Genomic DNA, 18451 nt, shown 5'->3' on the forward strand with positions numbered 1-18451 from the left:
AACAAATCATGCTGTCGATTGTTGCCACTGTTGATCTCAACCTGAATGATCTGCTGATGAGACCACAACGAGTTAAAAAAAAGTTCGAACAACAGTGCTGGATTTCGAATAATGATTCACGTCTTTCGAAGCCGACCACCTTAAACGCTGGAATAGGGGAACGCAAGCTAAATGTGAAAAGTAACTATTTAAAAAACTGCCCGTCCGACATCACCGGGAGCAGTTTTTAAGGTTTCGCTTAAATGCCGTAAAAACAAAAGAAATGATGTGGTACCGTCACTTTAAAGAAGTGAAAGACAACATATGCCGCTTCTGTCATTGTGAAATTGAAACTTCGGAACATCTCCTTACTAGCTGCAAAGAAACCACTGCCAAACGGATGAAGCACTTGGGAGGCTATATTCCAGTGGACGGCAACAGTCGAGACTGGTGGTCATACGCGGCAGCTGGCCACTGTATAAAATTAAGCTGCGCTGTAGTTGATTACATGGACTCTTTACGACTCGACACAAACTTCAATTGAAACACATGTTTCATCCAGGATGTCCTAAGATGGCTCGAAGTGACGATTACAGTACCATGGAACTCAGTTTTGGGAACTTTTTTTTGTAATAAAAGTCTGATGTCACAATGTTCGCATTGAGGCATGGCTGACTGGTGTTTCAATAAAAAAAAAAAATGTATGTATGCATACATGTATGCATACATGTATTGGATTGCATATTGCATAAACTTCGCTCGAAAGGAACGGATGGTGGTGCTGCAAAGTGATAAAGTAATAAAATACAGCAATGCAGATACAATTGGAAGGATGGAATATTATGGGTACAGTTAGGATATGAAAAGGTATGATACAGAGAGTTATGGGAAGGGTATGTGTTAGTATGGAAATGTAGGTGCCTGTTAGGGTCATATGTGTTCCACAGCTGCTGTGCTGGCATTGAAGTTGCATTTCTGTGAGTTTCCAAAGATCTGACCTTCCTAACTGTGGTGTTGAATTAAGCATTATGCTTTCAATGTAATTTTGTATAACTGTATATGGAACTCACCGAACAATCACTTAGTGATCTCAGATGACTTAGTCATTCTGTGACCGTCCAGTAAATGGCAGGCTGTCATGCACTGTAGGACTCTAATTAAGAGCAATGACCACACAAGAAAACATGGCTAAGAGTCTGCACTGGGCACTGCAGGACAAGCATTCATATTATTTTAAACAGACCAGGGAAAGCAAAACCCACTGTTACACTTTATGAATGACTCAAAGTTATTCTAGGTAGGTAAAACCTAATGTAGATATATTCTGGACAGGCCAACAGCAAGTCAGGAAGACCCAGTTGGGGACACTCATACATTTATCCTAACAGGGATAGTGAAGTGAAACCAACAGCATCACTTTTTGGAAGAGGCACAACCTAATCCCAGGTGAGTAACATAACCTTACATCAACTTTCGTTAGAATAGTAAAACAGTATCTTAGGAAAGAAATATGTTACGTATACTTTTCAGAATGGCAAAACATTTCTAAGGTAAGTAAAATTACCTTACATATACTTTTCAGAATGGCAGAACATTTCTAAGGTAAGTTATAACTTCTGTAACACTGTTCACTCTCAGATTTACAGTTACCAACCAACTTCTTTTGCACTTATTCTCTTTCCTAGGGAAAAAGCCCAATCCTTTGAAGAATTTCCCTTATTATTTGAGCATGAGTGGACACAGTGGCAGAAGGGGGTTCACTAGGGTCGACTGTCTAACAGGAAGGTCAGGATAGTTCCTAAGGAAGACTGTTAGAACAAGTAAGTACTTTACTTCAGAGTTAGCTGAGGCCCAGGGGCTTCACAGAAGACACCCTAGGAGGATATGCAGGGGCCTGGGTGAACTGGAGGAGTGGTCTCCCAATCACAGAAAACACCCCAAAGCTATACCAAAATCACAAAGGCTTAAGGTAGGTAAAAAACCCAAGCCAGCACAGGACCTCAGCATAGAAGATGATTTTGCAGCAGGAGGACTTGATGATCTGCAGCCAAAAACCTGTTTTTTTTTTTAAATATATTTTTATTTTTATTTTAAGTAAACCAAACAACAATACAACAGAACATAAATAAAACACACCAAACAACAACAAAAATGCAATCCCCAACCCTCCCCCCTATGAGCCTGTGTGGTGTCCGCCATCGGTATCCGCTCCGTGCGGTGGGGCCTCATCGCCCTCAGATCCAGCCGAGGCCGACCCTGTCCCAAACAGCTCGGCTATCAATGACTTCCATGCCATGAGGGAGCCCGTTTCTTCCTCCTCCCCTGCCATACTGGCATCCCGCCACGCCGCTGTCTCAGCATCTGCCCATTTTTGGAGATCTCGCCACCAGACCTCAACTAGTGGCTTATGACATTCCTTCCACCCCATGGCAATCCTACGTTTGGCAAGCACATAAACCAGATCTTTAAGTTTCTCAACGTGTCGGAGTTTACGCGCTCTGGGATACCCCCCCAGCAGACAGGCCCAGGCTGAATCCACTTCGAGTGTAATACCCCTTCCCGCCAGCCCCTGCGCCACTTCACCCCAATAACTTGCGATCACTGGGCACGCCCAGAACATGTGTATCATGTCCGCATTCTCTTCGTTACACTTGGGGCACGCCTGGCGCCCAGCATCCCGAAATCTGGATATTCTCAGGGGGGTCATATATGCCCTGTGCGTAATATAGAGCTGTATCTGCTTAAACCTGGCGTTCCTCGATACCATTTTGTGGTACCCCAAGGCGCGCTCCCACAACCCATCCGCCATCGGGGCCCCCATCTCTGCTTCCCATTCCAGTCGCAAGTGCCCCAAATCCTTCCCAACCTTTGTCATTAACATCTCATACAACCTGGAGACCTCATGCCCACCCTCCGATGTGTCGTATATTATCTCCAACGTAGCATCCGGTTCATCGGCCAAGGTAGCTTCAGGCCACATACTCCGGATCTCCCGCACCACCCTAAGATATGTTACGTATTGACCCGTATGCAGCCCCGACACCGCCTCTAGTTCCTCGAACTCCATTAGGGCCCCGTCCTGCCAGATGTCTCCCATGGTGACCAACCCCACTGATTCCCAGTATGTCCGAAGGATTGCTCTTAGCTGCCCGTCTCCCTTCGCCAGTGCGACCAGTGGTAACTGCGGCACACACGGCGAGGGGTCGCCCATCATCCGGCAGGCTCGCCGCCACATGTCCCTACCCAAGGCCAGCATCTTAGGACGTTCCCTCACACAGGCATTGGCCACCCAGATCACCTCCCGCAAATAAAAGGGGAACAGTCCCTCCCCAGCAGCCTGTGTTCAGGGGTCTCGTCATCCGAGAGCCACCTGGCCACATATTGCAATTGCGCAGCCACATAATAGGCCTCGAAGTTCGGCAGTTTCACGCCACCCTTCTCGTAAAAGTTCTGCAGTTTCCACAATGCAACTCTATTGCGTGTTCCGTGCCATAGGAAATCCCTACATACACTATGTAACCTCACAAAAAACTTCTTAGGTATCATATAAGGGATGTTATTAAAGTAGTGCAAAAGCCTGGGCAGCACCACCATCTTGAGCATAGCTCCCCGGCCCATCATCGCTAAAGGCAATCTTTCCCAGAACCTCATGCACCTCTCAATCTTCCCCACAGCTAATTCGGTATTATGCTTATGTTCCTCCTCGGTCGTGTGATACACGTCAATACCCAGGTACCGGAAGGAGCGCGTTGCCCACGGGATCTGCAGCACCGGCAACCTCTCCACGGGTGTCCCCACATAACCGCCCAGCGGAAATAGTATGGATTTCTGGGGGTTTACTGCTATGCCGGACAGCCAGGCGTATCTCTCCATTACCTCCAAGACATACTGCAAATTCTCTTCCGGGTATTTCAGGTATAGCAGCATATCGTCTGCATACAGGGATATAAGGTGACACTCCCCTCCCACCTCAATACCCACCGGGTCATACTGCTGCCGAAGGTAAATTGCTAAGGGTTCGAGGGCCAATATATACAACATTGGGGACCAAGGACACCCCTGCCTAGTGCCTCTGCCCAACTGCCATCTGTCTGACACCACTGCGCCCGTGCGGACCCTGGCCAGAGGTGCACTATATAACATCTCGGCCCACCTAATGTAGCCTGGTCCCAGTCCAAACCGTCCCAAAGCCGCCAGCAACCACGGCCATCGAACAGAGTCGAACGCTTTAACCGCGTCCAACGCCACTATCGCCATTTCGCTCTCGTCACTACATCCCCCCTCAACCACCCTGTGAAGGCGTCTATGATTGTGAGTGATATTCCTGTTCGGGACATAGCCCGTTTGGTCAGGATGGATCAACTTGCCGATCACCCTCCGCATTCTGGCCGCCAGGACAGCTGTTAGGATCTTGCTGTCTTGGTTCAGCATCGACAAGGGCCGATAGGAGCCGCAACCGTGTCCCGGCTTATTGGGTTTGGGGAGCGGTATTATAATCGCCTCCCTGAGCGATTCAGGCAGCCGCCCCACCTCGAACGCTTCATTAAGCATCTCCAGCATGGGCAGGAGCACCTCCTCTCCATACGCTTTATAAAATTCACTGGGGAACCCATCCGCCCCTGGGGCCTTGCAAGTGGGTAACTGCCTCACAATCTCTTTCAACTCTTCCAGAGTGATCGGAGCATCCAACTCCTCTCGCTCTTCATCACTTATCCTGGGCAGACCTATGTCTTCGAGTACTTCATCTATCTCCTCCCGGCTCCCCCCTCACGATCCTCGTATAATGCCTGATAATATTCCGCGAATGTCCCATTTACACCTTCTTGGGTATCCACCTCTTCACCCTTTTCAGTGATCACCGATCGGATCGGGGACCTCGGGGTCTCGCTCTTATAAAGCCAAGCTAGAAGCCTGCCCGTTTTGTCCCCCCCCGCATGTAGTCTCTCAATATACTTTCTGTAGTTTAGATTACAGAGCCTGTCCCAATGTTCCGCACACCTCTGCTGCAGGGTAGAGACCGCCTCCGTATCGATTCCACCCTCCTCCAACCCTCTTTCCAACTCAATCTCGGCCATATGCAGATCGGCCAGGACTCCCCCCATCAACCCCTTGGACTTCGCAATGGCGACCCCCCGCATTACAACCTTAAAGGCCTCCCATAAAGTACCAGCCGACTTAACACTCCCTGTATTCACCTCAAAGTAAGCAGTTATCTCCTCCCTCATATCCTCTCGGAAGACTGGATCCTTGAGCGCTTCCGCCCTAAGGCGCCATGTTGGAATGCGCGCTCGTGGGGGGTAAAGCTGCCATCGCAAGACCAGGGGCGAGTGGTCCGAGAGGACTCTCGCCCTGTAGTCTATCTGGTCGCACTCCGCGACAACGTCCGGAGTGACGAAGAAGTAATCCAGCCTCGTGTGCAGTTGATGCGGGGCCGAATAATGCGAGTATTGCCTCACGCCAGGGTGACTCGCTCTCCAAACATCTACCAGGCCAAAGTCCGCCAGCAACGTCTGCAATACTCTAGCCGCCGGGCTGGGCTTGGCTATCTTGTCGTCCGACCTATCCTCCCTGGGTTTCAGAACACAATTGAAGTCCCCGCCCCAAATCACCGTACCCCCCATCCCATCGCTAAGTCTCGTGCACAGCGTCCTAAAGTATGTCGCCGTGTCCTGGTTGGGAGCATAAGTGTTTATAATACACACTACTTTGTTCTCCACAAGCCCCCTTACCATGACCAGCCTCCCATCAGACTCCACAACCTCCCCAAGCAGCTTAAACGGGACATGTGGTGCCACCCAAACCAGCACACCTCTAGCATAGGCAGAATATGTAGATCCCACTACTGTCCCCTTCCACTTCCTTCCCACTAGTTCCAATTTTTCCCGTGTCAGATGCGTCTCCTGTAACAAGGCCACATCTATCTTTTGCCTCTTCAGGTACAACATGACCTTGTTTCACTTTAGGTAGCTGTTAAGCCCTCTAACGTTCCACGTTAGCATCCTAAGGTCCCCCATGGTCTATCAGTAGCTCCCACCTCCCTTCCAGGGATTCCCGCCTCCCCCCCACCTCGCAGACACCCATTCCCAGTTCCACCCCCAGGCTCATATAAAAACTAACACACCCCACACCCCTAACCCAACCAACTGCCCAGCTCCATCCCTGGATCTCAGGCATCCCCGTGTTCGGTTCTCTCTGGAAACCCAAGGAGAGAACCCGACGGGGTGTCACCCCACTAGCAGTGACTAACCTAAACTCAAACTGGGGTACAAAGAACGGCCCCTGGAGGCTCCTCTCCCTCGCATTCGTATCCGTGCACGCGGACCATGTTTCCAACACCTAACGCGTACACGTTCTCACACAAAGTCACAGACTATATTCCAGTCCCAATGTTCATAGCCCAACCGGGCCCGCAGCGTCACTTATCTCGTCCCGTTCCAACAGCCGTCCGAACATCTGGCTCCTGAGGGCAGTTTTGCGCGTCCAGCCACTCCATGGCATCCTCCGGAGTGACAAAAAACAGCATCTTGCCCTTAAAGAGAACCTTCAGTTTGGCCGGGTAGAGTAACATGTATTTATACCCAGCCTCCCGCAATCGCCTCTTAACCGCTCCAAAGTTCATGCGACTGCGCTGTACCTGCAGGGTATAATCGGGGTAAGCAGTTATGGTCGCCTCTCCTCGTCGTATAGTGCCCCCCTTGCGAAAGTATTCAAGGATCCTTTCCCGGTCCCATTAATTGAGGATCTTGGCGATCACAGGCCTGGGCGGATTTCCCGGCGGTGGCCTCCTAGTCAGGGCCCTGTGCGCTCTCTCCACCGCAAACCCCTGCGACAGGGCGCCCCCCGTGATCTCCTGCAGCAACAAGTTTTCAATAAACTCTGTGGGACTTTGGCCCTCAGCCCCCTCCGGCAGGCCCACAATGCGGACGTTGTTTCTCCAGGCGCGTCCTTCCGCCTCCTCAGCCCTACTCTCCAAGTTACCCACACGTTGCACCAAGGCATGGAGATCACGCTTGTGCGCGGCGCAGTCCGCCGCGGTAGGGCCCATCTCCTTCTCCAAGGTCTCTGTGCGCTCTGCCAGGGCTCGCACGTCGTGCCTTAGGAGGTTCACGTCCTCCTGCACCGCCCCAACCTGTAGTTCCATCGCGGTTTTCAGTTCGGCCACTGCGAGCTGGAGCTTGGTCTCCCACGTCGCTTTCAGGTCCGCGATCGCAGCGAGGACCTCTTGGTTCGCACCCCCGACGGCCATCTCCTTGGCCTGAGCCTTCTCCTTGCTCCTGGCTCCGTCTGGGCCGGGCGGCGTCTTGGCGTATTCGTCGAGCGTGGGCTGTTTGTTCTTTGCTCTCAGGAGCTTGTTCGACATGTCTCCCGTCAGAAGGGCCACGCTCAGGTCCAAGGCAGGGAGGCACTGTGCCCACTCACCCCAATTCCGTCTTGGGGATCCTTTGTTCTCCGGCTCACCCGACCATCTTCGCGACTGTTGTGGTCCACCGCTGTCCCAAGGTGGGCCAGGTTGCGCTGCACCCTTCGGAATGCCCCGAGGGCGCACGTGCGTTGTGGAAACCGCCACTGGGGTCCCGATCCCCCACTCCTTTGTCCCCTCGTCAAGTGGCGGCGGCCATTTTCTCATCCGTCGAGGTCTCGCCTCCAATTCTTCACCCGGCCTCTAATCACACTTCCGCAGTGCGGACCCGGATAAAAATGTATCCACACGTGCAGCCGAACTTCATATACGCAGTCAGCACCTTCTCAACCGAATCGCATCGGTCCTTGCACGGTTTTCAGTCGAATAATGTACGGATCTGCGGGTGCCCCCGTACAGACGCGTCTTTTCACATGGCTTCCAAGCCACGCCCCCGCCAAAAACCTGGTTGTTGAATTCTTCAGTACGAAAACAGAAGACAGGACACTGGAAGGAATTCTTTTCAGCAAGGATTATGGAGAAGGCTAGGCAAGGATTGCCTTGAGTCTGGATGCGGCTCTGTGGATTTGGCGCCTTTTTCAGGAGCACAGAAGAAGTCAGAATATCGTTGGTCAGATTCTCGTCATTTGCAACACTCTGGTGAGGGGACTTCTGGGACTTCATTCGTACCTTTGGAGATTCAGCAGGATGCCCACTAAGTTTTAGCAAGATTCAGAATTCAGAAGACCATGCACCGTACAATGGCTAGAGGTCCCAGGGTTTTGGGGTATTGCAGCTCTGCAAGGTCTCAGCACAGCGTGGGATGGCTCAAAATGCAGGTCCCCTTATGCCAAGTGGGTCTCACCAGGGTCTGGGTGAGAGCCATAATTTATGGATTGGAAGGAAGGGCTGCAGCAGGCTCCAGTTATACAGCTGATTCTCTGGTTGCTGGAAATAGTCTCAGCCATGAATTATTTATCTTCCTCTTCGGTTTTGTTTCCTGTGCTCAACTACCTCTTCAGCTTCCAGGTTCGGACTTTTATGCAGGGACATTCAAACTGTGGGGATTGGCAATGCTTTCAGGACAGCCAGCCTTCCAGTTTGAACTGGAATCTCGCACTCAGGCTGGGAGACAAAGGGATGCAGAGTTTTTGACTCCTCCCTTGCTTCCTGCCTTCGCAGACACTCTGTAGCCTGTAGTGGAGTACATTTAAAAAGAGAAAGGGGATACTCAGTATCTCCCCAGCACTCCACATAAGGTGGGCCGTGGGGGCGTTTGCTGGTCTCACCTAATACAATGTAAAAGGGATCCAAAGTTCCTTTCTACCCTTGGGAACTGCAGTTCTCACAAGGTTAGCCATATAAGTTAAAAGGGGAGCCCCTCGGGCAACCCAGCAACAACAGTCACTTATTGCCAAAAAGAGGTCAAAGAGAACACACTATGGAGAGTCTTAAACATGACTCCTATAAAAAGTGTAAAAGATTCTGTGAGTGTGGGAAAAGGTTCCCACTCACAGAAGTATAAAGAAAAATAATCCACCAGTAAAAGCAACATATCCTGGGGTTGAAACAGGTCAGGAAGATGTATCATTGCTATGAAAATGTTACCTAACATAAACTACAAGAGAACCCTCAGGAAGTCACATAGCCTCTACAAATGGAATCTGGCCAAGGAAACAATTCCCCAAGAACTGTGTGTTTGCCAAGTTGAAAAGGCCATTTTCTTGGGCTGCAGGAAACTTGCATATTGGTAACAGGAATCTAGGGAAGGCAGCCCTTATAGTCCCTGGAACTGTGAAGATTTACTACTTGGAACTTTTTGGTTGGAATTATACTTTTCTATTGAATTGAAACATATCTGCACCTTGAGATCCAGAGAAAATAGCCTTTGCACCTTAAAGTTAATTTGTGGAATCAGAGGGCCAGAATGGGATTTCGGACACAGGACATATTTTTACTTGGGACATCTTGACAACAGATAGAACCCTTACTTTTTGGTTGAGGTAGACAAATACCTCCTAGGATAGGGATATTAAGGCATGTTCTCAACCCTTTTGATTTGAAATAAAAGTCTATAGCCACACCTATGAGTCCTCTATGTCCACATCTCATTCCTGGCTCCTCACATATGATAGATGGCTTGTCCAGATTCCCCATGTATTGCTATTCCTCCCTTATAGGAACTTTCAGCCATTCAGGGATTTACTTGCACAGTTTCTACTCCTGGAGATACTGAATACACTTTGGGCAGGCAGTCAAGAACAGGCAGTCACGTTATCTAGAACCTTTGAACATGTTACTGGCCTTTTGCTCTTTACTTCTGATTTATTGGTGGGATTTCTTTGATTTTTTTAAATGATAGTTTGTAATTTTCCTAATATTTATGTCATGTTCATTGATTTTGAAGGAGGAAATTTCACCTCCTGGTAAATGTTCCTTTAAAGCGTATGCTCACCGGTCAATTTTATACATCCCAAAAAGGTGGAATATCTGGTTGTGCAACAGTGCCAGTGGAGGTTTGCAATCCAGAGAGGCATTTCCTTTAGCTAAAACCATCAAAATACCACATTGCAATCCAAAGATTTCAGGACTGACCTTGCTTTACATAGTGACTGACCTGGAAATGCTCGCGATCTGATTGTGTTCAATGGCATCACTCACGGCTCGTCACATGCTACGTAGTTGTACACCCACATTAGAAGTATCCAAAAAACGTATTATGCCTTATTAATTTTGCAAGAGGCCACAAGTATTTGTTTAAGTCTCAACATATCATGCAGTGACCCTTGCAGTCTGTATTATCACGCCACTAAAATAACAGAGACAGAGCAGGTGATACACCTACTACTATCTTGCTAGGGGAACATTACTCAGTACCATATTGTAAGGTTCACAGATGCCAAGCATCTTCTACTCTTTTAACTAACATAATTTCTATCCTTTTCTCATGAAACTTTGGATGCAGGGATATGTCTACAGCTAATCCCAGATGTCTCATTGGTAAGAGCATTTGCTCCAGTTGCAAAGAGGCATGCAGTCTGTTGTGATGTTGGTGCCAATTAAGAGGAATTTATATTGCGACCCCATGGTTTAGCCTTAAAGTATAAAACAGTTCCCGTTTCTACTCACTGTGCTCGACTAGCAGCTCAGCCTCTCTTTCGTTCGTTTTAGAAAAGAACATTATGAAAATGCTCCTTAAATCCAAACGCCTCTGACAAATCTAACACTGCATCATTTTTAATCAGGTCAATTGCGAGTGTCGACTTCATATCTCTAGTAAAGACATTCAAAAACATTTTACTTCAGAATAAATTTCGTTTCACTTTTCAGAACTCGAGGCGAGTGACACGTAGACACCGTAGTCATTTCAAGAAGATCCTCCGGTATCTTCTAATGAGATAAGATGATGCTGCCTTGCTTGCATCCTTCTTTCATACTTACCCATTGGGTCATCTCAACCTTTTTATCTTTCTCTTGAAGGCAATCAGGATATTTTTTTGCTACCATTCTAATACAGTGTACATAATTTTATGCAATACAAAAGTCGCCAATTCTATGCTAAGAAGTACACCTCCCATTTGTTTTCTCATACTTGTGTTGTTGCAGCGGAAATAGGTTTTCCCTTCTGGCCTGACACATGTTTGTACCCGTAGGTATTCTGCTATATTGAGAGCCTTTACACAACACACATTGGGTATAATTATTTAAATCAGATTACTCGTTTTGTGTTATCTTGCACTATGTGCTACAATTCTAGTATGACACATGTCAACATTTTAATAAGGGCCAGATAGCAATAGGTCTGCCTGCACTTCTTTTTAGGGATCAAATAACTAGGACAACTCCATGAGAAAAATTGAGAAGGGAGTTGCAGTTCATTTTAATTTATTCTGCAGCTATTACACAAATAGAACAATCACCAAGATAAAAACAACTTAAAAAGGTCATAAAGACTGCAGGTGGGTGCCGTTCCGCCCGCCAGGTCCCACCTGTGATACATCAATACTTAAGAGGAGAATGGCTTATTAAACAACTGTTCAATCTATCTGAAAGGGTTCCACATGCATCTTTGCAACTTGAGCTGGATTGTAATGGAAATGAAAATGATTAATGAAAATTAGTTTTTGCTCACAAATATGGAGTTCACAGTGTACAATAAAACTAAGGGAGAGTTTGAACGTTGTCTATAACTATCCGGAGGCTGGTTCACTCCCATGGCTCAGACATATCCACAATTCTGGTAGGCCCTCAGGTTTTGAATGTGTTTACCTGGATTCCTATATCATTGGTAGAGAAACGAAAAAAAAGATTAAGGGTACGTAGGCATTCATAATTCTTGAGAAGGATAATGACCTTTGATTATTTGAAAAAGACAATATTATCTCTCCAATACGATCGAACAGGACTTCAGGGAAATTTGTCAGTTGTCAACCCCGGCCGCGGCAGAGTGTTAATGACTTAACATTGTTTAGGCATACATCCATTAGGCTAGACCACGGGAGAAGGTATTCCAGCTTCTCGGATAAGGGTTCAAGATACGTATTTCAAAGAAAAGACATGAAGAATGTTTTGTTGATCTGCGCCCTATATAATGAGCCACAAAAACACTATTCTCCAGGGCCAGTCACATGGCTATGCACATTAGCCTCCCTTTAATGCATAAGGACACATCCTTCATCACTCTTCCTGCCGATGATGATTCGGAAGCCCAGGTGTGATGGGCGATGTGTATTACAGGATGAAAGGGGACACGGGCTCTGGGGAGCGAGAATTGAAAATCTCCATATGAGTCCCTTTCCAAAGACTGCATTAATCTCTCTCTGTCCTCTTAATTGTTCTCCTGTTTTTCCATCTACCTGCTGCAGCGCTCTCTCTTCTCCATCTTAAACCTCCCATTGCACTCTCTGGTCTGCTGTCTTTAGAAGAGCACCATTAAGCTATGTGATAAATCCTGTATTGCAGCGCTTAGACGCAGGGGTGTAATCTTTAAAATTTAACAGGGGGGAAGGGAGGGGTGTTAAGATCTTATGGAGCAAGCTTTGAACTTTTGACCCTGAAGATGTCAAGGCAGGTGACATCAAAGTGAGAAATATCACAGGAAGTGACATCACAGGCATGTGTCTGTAATGAGTGATACATTGGTGAGACTTTTAAATGAAAGTCTACTTTATACCAAAACTAGGAAGCGATGAATAGAAGGTTTTAAATAAATCATAACCACTGGCATTTCTCTGGGAAGCTTTACATTCCACACGTTGGTGACAGGACCATGGCTGACTTACAACCGGTTGATCCATTCTGTAAGTAAACAGAATGGCATAGAAGGCTGCTAGGGGCATTGATAGTGGCCATGATTAATTTAAAACCGTGCATCCATTACTTTTGTAGTCTGAAGAGGCCGTCCAAATGGAAGAAGTTGTCCTGTACAAAACCTAGTTTCATTCATTGTGTTTCTGTTTTATTGTACTCTGTTTTGCCCCTCCAGAATTACATTTCTCCTATATCAACATTAAATTCCACCTACCCTCAAGAAAGAAAGTTTGCATCCTGGAAGTATTGGCAAACCACTTAACCCTTTTGGGCTGATAGATTGAGTAACTTTGAGTTGGTTCATGTATGGGAAGTGTCCGACAAGCAGCTAGTGGGCTCATGCCCTACAGAGCTTTTCCACAGTCCCCCAGCATGCAATAGTGGGAGTAGCCGGCAGTATCCGCATGTCCAGAATGGTTGGAGACAAACTAAAATAATGTGTGTAACGTAGCACATCTCTAGAATAAGCAGGTGGACACGATACCTTAAATGAGTTCTTACCCTCCTCCACCAAACCCACAAACTAAGTATCAGATGAAAAACCCCTGAGCACTGCTCTAGGCTGATCGGGCTGTTAAGATTAACGGGGGTTGGCAGGCTTTTTACATAGTCACTAGCACCTCCTGACAGGTATTTTTGTTCCAAGGCTTTAAATGTGCATTTTGAGCATTTGCAATACAAGCTAAGTTCTCTCTTCCCACAGGATATACAAAAGTGTTACACCTCATTGTCTTCTAACACTGGTTCCTTCTTATCAGCCATTTGCTGACAAAGAAGGGATTAGAACTCTTCAGTGGGCATTTCGTGTTTAAGGTCCCTGGCGGCTGGTCTTTTGTAATAATCGGTGGCTATTAACCTTATCTTTGTCACCATTATAATGTATGCTTAATTGACCCCACGGCTGATTGAGACTGTTTTTTGCTCTAAGAAGGGAGCCCCAACCATCATGCTGGAATGAGCCCACACACATCTTCCATCGATCCTGCTTGAGTTAAATAATCCCTGCCAATCTATGGTGTAGGTTCCTCTATTCTATAGTGGAGTGACTCAGCCTTCTAGGAGTGCAGTGTGTTCAGTGATGAAGTTTGGTAAATGCAGTGATTTTAAAGATATGTTGTTTTTATAGAGCTTGTTATTTATCGAATGCCCTATTTACAACATTTGTAACATACCATTTTTGTTGTCTTTTTTGTGGGGGAGGCGCCAACAATGCTTCCCGCCTGGGGTGCAATCTGGTGTAAGACCGGGCCTGCTATTCACAATTCTGAAGTGCAAGCCCGTCAACCCATCTCTGGAAGCTGTCAAACTATTATGTACAATGACATGCAGTCAAGTGAGTTTGTCATTGGTAAACGTGTGTAAGCATTCTTGGTGCAGACGAGGAAAATGTATACATTTGATGCCATGATTGGCGGTTAGGCTAACCACTTGAATGCTTATCATGTCATATTTTACAATTTGCTATTTATCAAACGTACACTTCAATTAATCCTTGTGTAAATTGTTTAATGGCCCCTTTGTCTATTTTCACATTTCACTTCGGGTGTTGTTGAAAGTAATAACAATGTTGTTAAGCAAATGCAGCTGACAGATTAGACCAGTTCATAAAGGTCATTTTAATTAGTTGTGTTAAAATCAATTTTAGGGATTTTCATCGGACCCTTGCCCCAGAATCATCATGCCTGGACTGTCCGATCACCAGGAATTGCTCCCATTGCACAGCTTAGAGAATTTGCTTGTAAGAATGCACTGTATATTATGAGAATCATTTGAGATCTGATGTGGATATTGGTATATTCAGTTAGGAAAAAGTTTGCTATTTTTATGACCTTTTTATGTTGTTTTTATCTTGGTGATTGTTCTATTTGTGTAATAGCTGCAGAATAAACTAAAAGTAACTGCAACTCCCTTCTCAATTTGTCTCATGGAGATGTCCTAGTTCTTTGATCCCTAAAAAGAAGTGCAGGCAGACCTATTGCTATTTGGCCCTCATTAAAATGTTGACATGTGTCATACTAGAATTGTAGCGCATAGTGCAAGATAACACAAAACGAGTAATATGATTTAGATAATTATACCCAATGTGTGTTGTGTAAAGGCTCTCAATATAACAGAATACCTACGGGTGCAAACATGTGTCAGGCCAGAAGGGAAAACCTATTTCTGCTGCAACAACACAAGTATAAGAAAACATATGGGAGGTGTACTTCTTAGCATAGAAATTGGCGACTTTTGTATTACACAAAATTATGTACACTGTATTAGAATGGTAGCAAAACAATATCCTGATTGCCTTCAAGAGAAAGATAAAAAGGTTGAGATGACCCAATGGGTAAGTATGAAAGAAGGATGCAAGCAAGGCAGCATCATCTTATCTCATTGGAAGATACTGGAGGATCTTCCTGAAATGACTATGTATCACTCGCCTCGAGTTCTGAAAAGTGAAATGAAATTTATTCTGAATTAGTACCCGGCACGCGCGGCTGAACAGGAATACTGTGTGGTGATTGGCTCATTTGCGAGCCATACCACACGGTATTCCCGTCCACGCCGTGCGTGCCCGCTACTCTGTTCCCGGCGAGGGGCGTGGCAATCCCCGCTCCGAGCCTCCCCATGGCTGGAGGCTTCCTTTGTCCCCTGCCGGGGACTCAGGTAAGATTTTTTTTTCCCCCAAGCCTTTGCTCCCTCCTCCCTCCGCACCCCACTTACCTTCTATCCCGCGGTCTCCGGCGGGAACGATGGAAACCTCCAGCCGTGTGGAGACTCAGAGCGGGGCCATCCCCGCTCCAAGCCTCCACATGGCTGGAGGCTTCCATCGTCCCACGCTGGAGACCGCGGTCCGTTTTTTTTTCTCCCCATCCCCTCCCGTCCGTCCTCCCGACCCCACTTACCTTCTTTTTTCTTCTGGGCTTGGAAGCGAATGCGCTCGGAACACTTCTGTTCCCAGCGCATCCGCTCCCGATGGCCGCCATGGAAAGGGAAAATGGACTACGTTTTCCCTTTCAATGGCGGCAGTCATTTTTTTGGCGTATTTTTGTATTTTTTTCAGTTCCGAAACGTGTTTCGGAACAGAAAAAAATGCCATTAGCACCCCGATTCAACGGGCCGGGGTACTAGTGGCAAAAAGACCCTCGGCAGCAGAGCAATACCGCCGCAGGTAATGCCCGGGGGCTTCGTTAAGGCCCTCGCTACGCTCAGGCCTATAACTACGGCCCCAGGCATTACCTGGGGTGGTATTGGCCCGCCGCCTCAGGTCTTATTGCCACAGTAAAATGTGTTTGAATGTCATTAGTAGAGATATGAAGGCGACACTTGCAATTGGCCTGATTAACAATGGTGCAGTGTTAGATTTGTCAGTGGCGTTTGGATTTAAGGAGCATTTTCATAGAATGAAATGTAAAATGTTCTTTTCTAAAATGAACGAAAGAGAGGCTCGTCGAACACAGTGAGTAAAAACGGGAACTGTTTTATACTTTAAGGCTAAACTATGGGGTCACAATATAAATTCCTCTTAATTGGCGCCAACATCACAACAGACTGCATGCCTCTTTGCAACTGGAGCAAATGCTCTTATCAATGAGACATCTGGGAAGAATTGCTGGGATTAGCTGTAGACATATCCTTGCATCCAAAGTTTCATGAGAAAAGGATAGAAATTATTTTAGTTTAGAGTAGAAGATGCTTGGCATCTGTGAACCTTACAATATGGTACTGAGTAATGTTCCCCTAGCAAGATAGTAGTAGGTGTATCACCTGCCCTGTCTCTGTTATTTTAGTGGCGTGATAATACAGACTGCAAGGGTCACAGCATGATATGTTGAGACTTAAACAAATACTTGTGGCCTCTTGCAAAATTAATAAGGCATAATACGTTATTTGGATACTTCTAATGTGGGTGTACAAATACGTAGCATGTGACGAGCCGTGAGTGATGCCATTGAACACAATCAGATCGCAAGCATTTCCAGGTCAGTCAACATATAAAGCAAGGTCAGCCCTGAAATCTTTGGATTGCAATGTGGTATTTTGATGGTTTAAGCTAAAGGAAATGCCTCTCTGGATTGCTGCAGTATAATACTGCTACTGAGGCGAAAGCACTGGGGTATTTGTTGACTGTACTTGTAAGTCAGTTCTCACCATATATGTCTCCAAACAACAATCTGGGAATATTGCACAGCTGCAAAGGACTACATGTACAGTATGTTTTATTTCTTAGAAGAAAGCATCAAAAGGTCAAAACGACCCAGCCTTTTTACTGGTTTAAGTCTGAATTAAACCTAAGTAAACGTGTAACCTCCACTGGCACTGGTGCACAACCAGATTGTACACCTTTTTGGGATGTATAAAATTGACCGGTGAGCATACGCTTTAACGGAACATCTACCAGGAGGTGAAATGTCCTCCATCAAAATCAATGAAAATGACATGCATATTAGGAAAATTACAAACTATCATTAAAAAAAATAAAAGAAATCCTCCTAATAAATCGGAAGTAAAGAGCTAAAGGCCAGTAAAATGTTCAAAGGTTCTAGATAAAGTGACTGCCTGCCCAAAGTGTATTCAGTATCTCCAGGAGTAGGAACTGTGCAAGTAAATCCCTGAATGGCTGAAAGTGCTTATAAGGGAAGAATAGCAACACATGGGGAATACGGACAAGCCATCTATCATATGTGAGGAGCCAGGAATGACATGCGGACACAAAGGTTTGGCTATAGACTTTTATTTCAAATCAAAAGGATTGAGAACATGTTTTAATATCCCTATCCTAGGAGGTATTTCCCTTCCTCAACCAAAAAGTAAGGGTTCTTTCTGTTGTCAAGATGTCCCAAGTAAAAATATGTCCTGAGTCCGAAATCCCATTCTGGCCCTCTGATTCCACAAATTAACTTTAAGGTGCAAAGGCTATTTTCTCTGGATCTCAAGGTGCAGACGTGTTTCAATTCAATAGAAAAGTATAATTCCAACCAAAAAGTTCAGAGTAGTAAATGTTCACAGTTCCAGGGACTGGCGCCCTTCCCTAGATTCCTGTTACCAATATGCAAGTTTCCTGCAGCCCAAGAAAATGGCCTCTCCAACTTGGCGAACACACAGTTCTTGGGGAATTGTTCCCTTGGCCAGATTCCATTTGTAGAGGCTATGGGCCTCATTACGAGTAGCCCGGTAAAAACGGGTTCATTACCGGCATGCGGGTAAGAGCGGGTCCGTGCTCGTATGAACACGCTAATAGCGGGTGATTACGAGTGCGTGAGCATGCGCGAACCCCCATGCCGGTAATGGTAATACCGGCATGCCACTAAAGGCCCTCCAACCCCCCGATAGCGGCATCATGGGACCCGCCGATACCGGCACCGCCTCAGAGCAACCCCTAAATACCGGCCCGGTAATACCACCATGCTAATACCGGGTCTGCAAAACCGGATCCGGAAATTACGTCATTGCGCAGGAACGGGAAATGGGCCGGCGGCCATCTTTAAAAACACAATCCATTGCCGTCCTCCCTAACCACCAGTCTTTTCGTGTCGTGCTGTGTTGGAAAACTCTGCGGATGTCCAAGGCCACCCGGAAGACGACCACCCGGGAGCCGAAGGAAATCTGGCAGGAGGTTGCCCGGAAGGTGTCGGCCGTGGGGACCACCCCACGCACCGTTCGTGACTGCAGCAAGAGGTGGGACGACCTCTGCTTGAGGGTGCGAAACATCCTATCGAGCAACAGGAGGGCAGCCATGGAGACAGGTGGGGGTCCACATTCACCTACTAAGCTGAT

The sequence above is a fragment of the Ambystoma mexicanum genome, chromosome 6q, assembly GCF_040938575.1.
Source record: "Ambystoma mexicanum isolate Mex_15411 chromosome 6q, UKY_AmexF1_1, whole genome shotgun sequence".
NCBI lineage: Eukaryota > Metazoa > Chordata > Amphibia > Caudata > Ambystomatidae > Ambystoma > Ambystoma mexicanum.